General features: G+C 33.0%; 2 pseudogenes; both read right to left on the bottom strand.

Moving 5' to 3' along the window:
- Positions 1–6081: 6081 nt before the first annotated feature.
- LOC108324317 (pentatricopeptide repeat-containing protein At2g20710, mitochondrial-like) lies at positions 6082–9143 on the bottom strand (annotated as a pseudogene).
- A 921-nt stretch (positions 9144–10064) lies between these two features.
- LOC108324638 (uncharacterized) lies at positions 10065–12534 on the bottom strand (annotated as a pseudogene).
- Between the last annotated feature and the right edge of the window lie 28 nt (positions 12535–12562).

Raw genomic sequence — 12562 nt, forward strand, 5'->3', positions numbered from 1 at the left:
CATTTTTCTCTATAAGTGTGTATCCCACACTCATGTGAGTGTAGTAGTGCTAATGCAGATAAATTTTTATGTAATTCTATGTTACCTCATCTCTCACTATCATTTGAATGTAATCACACCTTTGTTCGTGAATCTCTATTTTGAAACTCTCTACATATACATCTCCCACACCTATGTTATTCTAGTACAAAAGCATGTGAGACAAAAGTTGATGAAAAATTGATTACATGAATCTCCTATATATTAAATATTACATATACAAAAATATTTATATTACTTCATATGCTAGTGTTTATCCAAACTAATTCATTTTTCTATATTCCAAAATTTATTTTTCCTAATATTAGTATTTTCTGTGTAGGATATAGGTGCATCACTTTGTCAAGATTGATTCTGTCTAACAACTTATCAACTTTTTTATTATTGGATGTATGATCTTTATTTATTGATCACTAAACATGTTTGGCTTGACTTGGAGCCTAGTATTTGTAGCTTGAATTTACTCCTTAAGGAATTATTTATATTTAAAAACGCAAAAGAACTGCACTCACTGTGATAATATAAAATATTGTAAAACATAAGCAACTAACTAGTATTGATTTATAAGCATTATAAAAGTCACATCTTAAAATGAATAAATGAATCAAGTTACATATGAAAGGATGATAATGAAAAAATAGACAGGCTAGAACAATCAATCATGCATAAGCAATCAAATATACTTTTAAAATGTTTCAAATGTGTTATAAAAAATTATTTTGGTATTTAGTTTTTTCAACATGTTGGATCGATGTGAAGATAAACTTTTAAATGTTTATTACAAATCCAAGTACTCATGGTATTTGATGAAGTATATCATTACATGTCAAAGTTTATTTCCTGTTTGAGTTTGTTCAAGATTTTTTCTTAGTCAAGATTTTGGCATTTCTGAAACTTTGAAGGCCAACTAGGTCATCATTACCAAAAAAAGTACTCAACCTATGATAGAATATACATCAAAAATCACTTGTTTAATCTTATTTTTCATATGATTACTTATAAATGAGATGATATTAGTTAATCAAATTGACAAGTTCAAACAAAAAACATTGTTATCACACAATTTTAAAAGTTTATGAAAACTAGTTTATCCTCGTAAAAACAACAATAGAGGAAAGAAAAATTTAAACTTAACAAAATTATTCATATGTTTATAGACATATTTTATTTACATTTGAAACTTGTAGAGTTTGCATATTTACTCATATGATGATGGGATGAAACGAATTTAAGTTTAACTGTGCTCATTTATGTTTTCGAAGTAGAAAGCCATACCTTACATGCATTCGTATCACTCAAATATTTATTAAATAATTTACATACAAACAAAAAGTAAATGAAATATAATATTTTTCAAGCATTAAACGTCATAAAAAAAACATTTTTTTGTTTTCTTCGCTTCTTTTTAACCCAGATAAATTGTAATTATATAAATTTTAAAATAAAAAATAAACCAAAATGTTTTAATCATTAAAGGGAAATTTAAATATTATTTATACGTTGATTCAAATATGCTATATGATTGAGATTTAATCACGAACCAGAAGTTTGGCAGTTTAAGGCAGTTTAAAGCAGAACTTCCTAACTATTACATTGTTAAGGTAACTTTATACCCTCGTTTCATCTTTTACATTAACCATAAACGATATCATAACAGAAAGCATCTTGTCATGGTAGTACATTTAATAAAAAAAACTAATTAGCTTAGCTGCTTTATTAAGTTTGTTTCATGATTGTTAAAGCTGAATTTATGTAGAATTGGAAGGGTAACTTTCTAACTATCACAAAGATTCAGAAATGATGCATAAATCCAGCAGAACCTTGGTGTACTTATTATTATTTTTTCTTCAAAATCCCAACCAAAACCTGAAAACCATGTGGTTATGAGAATCTTGAGAAAAAACACTGAAGAAACTGTGTCCCCTTCCCTCTTATTTTGTATCCCATTACAACGAAAAGAAAAGGAAGAGAAATAGGAAAAGTATAAATAAGGAAATCTGAAACATTACCCTTTGCTAATTTAATGGTTTTAGCATTATAAATGCTAATTATTCCTTATGATTAAAAGAGAGAATCTTTCCATGTTACAGGGAGAAGGAAACATGAAAATAAGACAAATTCTACTCTCCACAGAATAATTGCAGAGAAGCAAAAGTAACAAAATTTCGTAGCTCTAGAGTATTCCTGAAATGAATCTGGGGATTGTTTAAGGTGATTTTGTTTGTCCATAGAGAAAGAAGAAGCAAGAAAAACTGTGACAGAGTAGAGAGTAAAGTATTAGAAAAGTCAGAAAAGAGAAGAAAATGGGAGCAAAGTGGTGCACTAAATCAATTATGGTATGAGCCCACCAGCTGCTGCTTCTTTCAGATCAAAATTCTTTCTTTTTTGTTTTTTCACTTTTATCTCTTTCAATATTCACATGCATGCATGTGGAGTGTTGGATTTCAGAGAGTGATCATGTATGTCACTGCCCTTTTTATTATTTGGAAATTGGAACAGATGGATGCCACGTGAAATAGCAGCTTCCTGGTGAAGTACATTTTTTTCCCTTATTATTGGAGAGAGAGAGAGAGGATTTCATAGCACTGAATTTGTCATATTTTTGAATTATTTGATGCCTGTTCTTTCTCAAACTTATACCCTTTTTTAATAGTGGAAAATGGGAATCCAATGTAAGAGGATGTTGAAACATTGCTTAGGTGTGTCCACTGTACCAACCAAAACCAGAACCAACCTTTCACCATTTTAAAATGAAAAGAAAGAGAAAGCCCATATTTACTCATGGCAAAGAGATTCCAAAACGGGATCATGCTGCTACTAATTTCACATGTTCACTCTTCGTGCTGGAACAGATTATCATTTTCCAAAATTGATTATCTTTACTTTATGTTTTTGGGCACTATTGATTGAATGATGGGAACGTGACCATGAACAAAGAAAAAGATTCACTTATGACAAGAGTTTGAGCAAAGAAAGCAAAGGAATTCTTTAACGAGTATTGTCCATATTAATTGAATATAAGTCCAAGGTTAATGTAATAAGGCCAACCAAAAAACTTCTTACGAGGAGTATGGCCAAGAAAATCCAAGAAGGGTTTGGAAGCAACCGAGGCTAGAAGATTCTAGAATAGTCATGCTTTCCTTGCTTTTTGTATAAGTGTACTACACCTTAAAAACGTGCAGCTACGTGGCTTGTGATCCTTGAGGCATGGTTGATGATCAACCAGAACTGATGCACGAGTAGGGGGTGTTGAGATCACTCCAACCTTTTTTTTTTGCTTGAGAGTCACCTTACTTGAGTCCTTCTCAGTCTTCTGTAGCCTCCTTCCTTGGTTAGGTTGGTTGGCTAGGCTAGTTAGCACCATACACTGCACCTTCAATTCCACTTTTGCTTCATTCAATAACTCGTTTTCACTGCATCATTCAACTCGTTCTGTTTCGTTTCACTACACTCTGTGAATGGCCGTTCAAGAGCATTTGGAGGTGGCCATCAAAGGTTCAAGGAAAAAAAAATACCAAGGTGGTGAATTACTTCATGGCCCAAATGGAGGAAAACCAAAACACCACTTTGTTGCTGTTTTTTTTCTTAAGTAAGCAATTTGTTTAAGTAATCGCTTAATCTTTGTAAAATTGGCTGACCAAATTAGGTTTTGAGTTAATCAATTAATGAATTTTATTTTGGTTTTATTTCAAGTTGTAATAAGGACTTAATTGGCCACTTAGTCATCAACCTTTGGAAGACCAAATGGATGCAAAGTTGAATGAATTTTATTTTGGTTTTATTTCAAGTTGTAATTTCACTCAGACTCTAGAAAGGCTAAGAGGATTATTTATGACATCCGAGGGTGGTTCACAAGTCATTATTAATCAATTATGATTTTTGTCATTTACAATATGAGTTCCACCATGATAAGGATCAAAACACTCTGATAATAAATTATATTGTAAAAAAATTTCATTGATAATCATTGTAATCGATTACATTCTATATTATGGAAATTATAAGTCATTTTGTACCTAAACAACTTTTTATTGAAATCAAAAATTGCGAGTGCCTCTAATGACTTTCATGAAATGTAATCAATTATATTTCATGGAAGTCGTGCACCCTCTCCCAACTTCTAATTTCAATGCGTGTTGACCAATGGACAAATGAAAGTCATGTGGAAGGTGTACAACTTCTTCACTTACTGGGGTCCTCCCCTAGCGCGACTTGCTATTCTCGTAATTTTTTAAAATTTGGCTATTCCTATAATATATGTACAAATTTTTCTAATTTTGTAAAAAAACAAAATTATGAGATGGAAGTGATTAGAAGGATAAGAAGAGATCATTCTTAGATCCAAATGCATGGACATGCATAACCAATCATTTCTTCCCTGCTCAGGATGCATGCATGTTGCCCATGGTGGAATTGAGCCGTAATTGCAACAATGTGGAGTCTTGTGACATGCTTTTAGTAAGAGTACTACAAGAAGCTTTTATATGAATCACCTACTATTGAAAGCCATCGTCACCACTTCTTGCATGATAACTTGAATGCTAAAATTGTTGTTGGAATGATGTTCTTGAGGGACATGGAGATGGTGCATGCCCTCACCTTTCTCTTCATCAAAGATGACAACATTGAGGGCAAGTACGTGGGTTCCTACAAAGGGGACTCATTGGCTTTGAATGACATAAGAATAAGTGTGTTGTGATATTTATTCTACTCCTTCCAATTTTTAAGCACGTGTGATGATTACATATACTTGATTATCCCTTCTGAAACACAAAAATAATCTTGAATATAATTATGAATTGGTGAAACATTTCAGATTATACATTCAAGAAATCAATTTACTTTTTTAAAAGAACTGATCAGATAAAGATCTTGCTATTGTGATTACCTAAACATTTTCTAATCTTTAAAAAGATAACTTAGTAATTAGAACTCGAAGAAAAAAATTAATAAAAACTAAGAGAATAAGTTCTAAAAAATAATTTATGTTTTGAGTAAAGAAACTCTTAATAAAATTTATATTTATATTTTTAATTATTTTAATATTAAAATAAGATGATCTTATTATTTAAACACCATATTAACTCTTAAAACTATATTTTAAGATGACCTCATCGATTTGCAGAAGTGAATGTTTCAATAAATAAATAACTTCTTTTTATATGTTTAAATGTATTATTTTTACATGCATTTTATATAGCCTTCGTTCTCCACATCAATAATCTCTGCTTATGTTTTTAACACAAGTCAATGTAAAATATGAAAATTTATATTTTCGTTCGTTTTATCTATCTATATCTATATCTATTATCTATTATGATGGCAATGATTTATAAATTTTATGTTCAAAATATTCAAATTTTAATATAAATTTTCATAATAGTAATTATATTTTTGTAAATAGTTATACTTTTTTTAATATATATATATATATATATATATATATATATATATATATATATATATATATATATATATATATAAAAGTTTAAAACAACAAACCCACTGTTTTACACAAGGGAACTTGAGCTATTGATATGATGACAAAGGAACTTGATCAAAATGCATTTTTTTTTCTTGAAACATTTTACTTTTTAACAACAAAAAAAGTTGTATTATTTACAAAGCTAGCAAGAACTAAAATATTCTTTTAATATCATATCATTTGGAAAATTAATTTAGACTTACGAATAGAAAATTAATAAAAATTAAAATTGGCTCGAAATTGGTTGATGAAGTTATTCTTTCCTGCGCTACTTGTAACATCCTAAAAATACAGCATAAAACCATATCTAGAATATTCACAGATAACAATATTACAGTTCAGTTATGAGAATAAGAAGTACAGTTATGACCGACCGGCCTTACAAAAATATTACAAAATTGAAGATTTTAAAAAACACAGTCTAGACCGAACGGTTATCAAAACTACGATAATACCGATCGGTTATACAAAATAAGACCAATCCTAATGACCGAACGGTCCTATGGTTCAGCTTTCACTTCCACTTCTTCTAGGGCCTTTTCTAACAACTCTTCTCCTTCTGCTCACATCCATAGGATGATCATTGCAACAAAAATAATGACCGAACGAACAAAACAGACAAGACAAAAAATAGGGTAAGCTTATGTAATTTAATTAATTCAGTAAAACCTATACTTCACATAAATCTAACATAATTCAATATACAATCATGTAATATCCAATCATGCACTTCCAATCAAAATTACACGTCAAAACATGCAATGACCACCCGGATGATGTAATAGCTAGGATGCCCTCAACAGCTGCCACCCGATGTTAGTCTGTTCCGTCCAAGTTCACCTTATGGACTAGGACCTCCTGCCATTCTCACACATGACTTACTCCTCTCTACTTGAGAATGAGTAATCACAGAATATCAAGATAACTGCCAGCTAAGCATAACCACATTCATACTCTACCATTCAATAACCACTCATGAGATATTCCTCCCCGGAATACTCTTTCATTTCCATACCATTCCATTTATATTTCATAATATAATCAAACCGAACCAAATAGAAACAGTTCCCATCTGAAACCAAAACTGAACAATAACATTCCCCCAGAGACAAGACTGAACGTTTTGAATACTTTCTATACTAACACAGCTGGACACTTAGTGTAAGACCGAGCGATCTTCCACTTAAACACAAAACAGGACCGAACAGTCCATTCTAGATAAGACTCCTTATAAGCCGAACACTCTCATCATAAGCCGAACACTCGTGGTAATATTTGGACGTTTACTGGTTACTCAACAGTTACTATAGAACGTTATTTTACTAGACAGAACTTCTAAGAATGTGTCGAATACTAAAGAATACGTATATTTTAGACTTAACTGAAAATCATAACAACTATTGATGAAACCTAAAGACTTAAACCGAAACCTACAAGCTTAAGCTGAATACTAATGGGTTGGACAAAATACTATGGGTCTAGGCCAAACACTTTTGAGCTCGGACCAAACACTTGATAATATAACCGAACGTTTTGTAAATAAATACTTACTCATATTAACTGAACATACTAAGAAACCGAATGCTAGTACAAGACCGAGAACTACTAAGACCGAGTGTCAGTACAATACCAAGCACTACCAAGACCGATCACTGAAATAACGGACATTTCTTACAAACTGAGAATATTTATCATATTGAAAACTTGAACTATATTGAATATCTTATCTAGGATGACTACTAAGTGAAAATGTAACACTATGCTTAGACCGAACGCTATATTCTATTATAGATAATACAAGACCGCTCGGTCATTAACTGAAGTTCTACTAAAGAAGAACTCAGTTAAGACTGAACACATATAACAGAAACCGAACAGTCACGAATGGCCCTCGGCGACAAGTAATAATTCTGCAGAATACTACAGACTTATGATCAAGCCCTATTCCTACCCAGTTCACACCATTTATCAATCATCAACACCTTCAGACGAACATGCAATAACACCAATATTTCTCTATGCATGACTTAAGAATCTCAAGATCTAAATCCAAGTCTCCCATCTCTTTTAGGTATTTAACACAAGCAACTAGAGTGACAGGAACTGGTTTCCTTCCTGCTAGATTTTTCGAGACAACTTTCTTCATTGCCTGAATTGCTTTCTCCGTATCATTATCTGCATGATAGCCACATGCCACTCGGTCCCACGATCTTCCATCTAATGGCTTGCCACCATCCAAAAGCCTTTGATATAGGCCTCAGCCTTATCAAATTGACCCCATTTAGAATAAGCACTCATCATTGAGATTCCCATTCTTCCAAAATCTGCTCTGCCCCCTCAATGTCATCCAGCTTTTCTAAAGAGCTCAACATACATATGTAACTTGAGTTGCAGGAATTTTTAAGACTTTTGAAAACATTTCAAAGCCTATAAACCTCATCATTGTTCCCAATAAGTGCATACATAGTTTGAATAGATTCATAAGCAAGTCTCCTAGTCTTGCCTTTGGCTAAATGCTCTGATTTCTTTAACTTGGCCGTGACCTACTCAATTTTATGTACTTTCCTATAAGCATTTGCTGCATTACAGTATGTATACCAGTCCACAGTTTCCAAGGGATCATCTTCCATTTGCATAAGTAACTTCTCCATCTCCTCCCTCATATACCAATGGTTTGATTTAGACTCTTTTACTGTACAACTACTTAAAATGACACGTAGAGGTAACAAAATGAGTTGAATGCCAAATAAAAACCTCAAACACCTTTTGTTTAAATAAACAAACAAGAAAAAGATAGAAGGAAATGAATAATTATATAATTAAGTTAATTGTAGTTATAGAATATGAAAAGAGGAAAGATCCCAATAATGCAAGTTCAAACTGTACAGCAGTAAGAGTTGGCCAGACAGTTGCTGCCTAATACTAATTTCTGATTCTCGATCATAATAAGTTAACTTACTATAGACACAGTTGAAATAGACAAGTCAGACAGTCTAAGTTGGCCAGACAGTCAGTCCCATGCATTCTATAGACACAGTTGAAATAGTGGTGCAATTTGAGTTCAATGGAATGCAACATTTCATCAAACAGTTGGTGATGCTGTTATGAAAACAGACTAAGAAATCCTATCACTACCCAAGTATATGAATAACCTCCTCCCTGTTTTAATGCTTTTATGTAGACAGTTTAATTAAAAACTCATTAAACACTGAAATAAGTTTATTGCAAGATCATTGTAAGGCTTACTGAAATAAGCCTTCTGATGGGTCTCTTATATGATGGTGATTATCACATAAATCCAAAGAAAGGAGTAATCATCACATAAAAACTTCTGAAATGACATGTTGAATATACATACCAAGAATATACATATCAATTTTGAAGCATATTTGAGAGATTTTCCCAAACTAAATCACCTTTCTTGTACTACATCTGCCATTGATGTTTTAGTTTTTTTTTTTTTAACGAGATCCAATAAATCAAAGATTAAGAATAGAACAGAGCTTTGAGTAAATAATTAAGTAATTAAATATAGAATTTGGAGTTTAATGGAGCATTTTGGGAGGCGGTGTGGGAACAATAAGGCATGCATTATGAGGAGAAAGATGAAGATACCAGTTTAGGAACATGGAAAGAAACTTGACAAAGAGCTCCATTTCTTCAATGGAAGCAAGTGCTTCTATGAAAAGAAAATCGGCCCCAACATTAGCAAATGCGCTGCACCTGATGAGCGCTTCCTCGAAGGACACGAATTGTCGATCATCGGTGCAGGCCATAATCACAATATCGGAGCCGCTCTCTGCTGCAGCAAGTGGAGGTGATTCCAAGGGAGGGCCAAAGAAAGGAGGCGCACGAGGTGGAGGCTAGGGTTCTACAGGAGGGCCAATGCGGAGGAGGCGCGCGTGATGGAGGCTATGGTTCTAGAGGAATGCCAGTGCGAAGGAGGAAGGCGCGGTGGAGGCTACAGTTTCAAGGGAGGACCAATACGGAGGAGGAGCGCGCGGTGGAGACCAGGGTTCCAGGGAAGGGTCAATGCGGAGGAAGTGTTTGCGGTGGAGACTAGGGTTTCAATGGAGGGCCAATGGGGATGAACGCGAGAAGAACCTTCTTTGTGAGTGAGATTGAATGAGCGAGACCGAGAGAACGAAACTTATTCTCTGTGAGGGAGAAAATTTTTTAGGGAGTGAGCGAAGAATAAGGAAGGAATAAACGTTTTCGAGTGAGGCAGACTTTCAATAGTGATGCAGTGAGAGACAACGAAAACTGGGTCAACAGTGCACAGATAATTAATTGTTTTAAATAATTAAGTATTTTTAAATTCCTAGATAAATTTTTTTCACTAACATAAAAGAATAATGGGTGTTGATCCCTTCACCACCACACACCATGCTTCCTTCACCTCCCCTTCACCTTCCCAAATTGTTTTAATTTTAATTTTATTCTCAAGTTAAAACCATTTTACTTTTACTATTTAAACTTTTTTAATTAATTTAAAAATTCTATTTCTATTCATTTATTTTAACTGGATAGTTACATCCCCTCATCTCTCATAGATTATACTCTCTTTCTTCATTTTCGTTTCACTTCCTCTTCTTCCCTATTTTTGTTTCTCAGTCATTTCTATTTCTTCGTTATATCCATTTGAAAGAACAGATGCATTATGCGAGAATAAGTTAAAAGCATACTGTAAAACAACAACTCCATCAGGAAGTAATTCTGGAAGCATCAATCACAAGATAGACATATTAGAATTGTGCTAACTTGTCGATTAAATATTTTACATGTGGGTGGTTTTCCTTTCAACACCTTTCAGTAAAAAAGTCCAAAAGAAAATCACGATTAAATACCAAGAATAAAACCACTTTCTTCTTCACACAATCTCAATGGTAGGTACAACTCAAACCAAGCTAACAAACTACATAGACAAAGCTTAATCCAAACCTCACGAGTTTGCAGCTCGAGCTCTTCCATTGCAGCAGCACCAGCACCACTGGCAGCCTGGTAGGTACTGACAACCATTCATGACACCTACAGTATTCAAGCATGACAAGACAAAGCACATGATTACAAAAAACATATACATCTGCATTATATATAAACTAGTATTCTTTCTTAATTTCTAACACTTAACATTTTTAATCAAAAGATCACTTTTGACAACCAACAATATCATTTTAAAACATTATTGAAATTGAAGAATATTCTGATTTACAATATAAGAGTAGATTGAAAAGGCAAAATTTGACCTTAGCTCGTCGATGAAGAAGGGTAGCGCCCATCAAGCAAATAATGGTGGAGCAATTAGGGTTCGCAATGAGCGTGCCTTTTCCCGTTCCAGCCTTGATGTGTTGCATCGCTTCGGGGTTCACTTCAGGAATAACCAGTGGCACCTTCTCGTCCATCCGAAAGGCGGAGCTATTGTCCACCACCATTGTCCCCCGATCCACCGCGACGGGGCCGAACTTCTTGCTGATGGACCTGCCGGCGCTGAAGAGCGCGATGTCAACGCCGTTAAAACTATCCATCGTACGCTGCTCCACGACGTAGTCCCTGTCCTCAAAGGTGATGCGGCGGCCGACGGAGCGCTGTGAGGCCAGCATTTTGATGGAGCAGTAGGGGAAGTCGTGGTCAGAGAGGACAGAGAGGAACTCCTAGCCGACGGCGCCAGTGACACCGACAACGGCAATGCAGTATGCTTTTAACTTATTCTCGCATAATGCATTTGTTCTTTCAAATGGATATAACGAATAAACGGAAATGAGTGAGAAACGAAAATAGGGGAAGGAGAGGAAGTGAAACGGAAATGGGGAAAGAGAGTAGAATCCGTGATAGATGGGTGGAGGTGTAGCCCAGTAAAAATAAATGAATAGAAATAGAATTTTTAAATTAATTAAAAAAATTTAAATGGTAAAAGTAAGGTGGTTTCAACCTGAGGATAAAATTGAAATTAAAACAATTTCGAGAGGTGGAGGAAGCATGGTGTGGTGGTGGAGGGAGCAACACCCAAGAGTAAGAATGACAGGACAAAGATAATAAGATAAGAGAAGCTTTACTCCTTCTACCACTATGACATACTTTCTTTACTTACTCAAATTCTTTTATTTTTAAAATTATCCTTAAGTTAAATGTTAAAACTTTTTTTACTTCTATCTTGAATTTTTAATTTATTTTCCAAACTCTAATTTTACCTTATTCATATTCCCTGAACGGAGCACATGCACTCCACCTCCATGTCAACTCAATATTCTTCTACCTAGTTGTATCCACATAAATATAGATATTTAATTATCTTTTGTTAATGAAGTACATAAAACTATCATGTATTCGATTATACCTAATAATTATTATTGAATTTTAGTTAATTAATATTTTAAATTTGAATGATGAAAATAAAATTAATAATGAAAACCTATTAATCATTAAAGAATAATTTCAAATTTGTGTTACATATTTCTATTTTTTTTATTTAGACCTATAAAATTGAATTTATTTTGTAAGAAATTAAATTTTTAGAGTTTATATTTTGTTGCAATTCATTTAAATTTAATTTCTAAAAAAGTTAAATTTATTTGTACTAATTTTTCACCGTACTTAAGTTTTTTTAATCTATTCTAAGCTTTTATTTTATTTTTTTTAAATTAAAAAATATAAAATATATATGTGGATATCCAGTAATATAAAAAAATATACTATAATATTTTTTTTATATACTTAACTGATAACATGGTAACTAACGAATCTGTCAAATTAGGTACAATTAGGTAAAAAAAGATTGAATTGACATAATATAAAGATACAGCTGCTACGTATGAATGATGTAAAATTAAGATTTAAGAAATAAATTAAAAATTAATAGTAAAAGTAAAAAGTTTTAACCTTTAACCTTAGAATAGTTTTGAAAATAAAAAAAATTTAAGGAAATGTTGGAAGTATGTCATGATAGTGGAGGAAGTAACACTCTAATAAGAGATACCTGTAGATACCAAATACCCAAAACGGATTTCATCCATCCGCGGATATCGCGGGTACAGAGTCTTT

Source organism: Vigna angularis, chromosome 3 (genome assembly GCF_016808095.1).
Source record: "Vigna angularis cultivar LongXiaoDou No.4 chromosome 3, ASM1680809v1, whole genome shotgun sequence".
Lineage (NCBI taxonomy): Eukaryota > Viridiplantae > Streptophyta > Magnoliopsida > Fabales > Fabaceae > Vigna > Vigna angularis.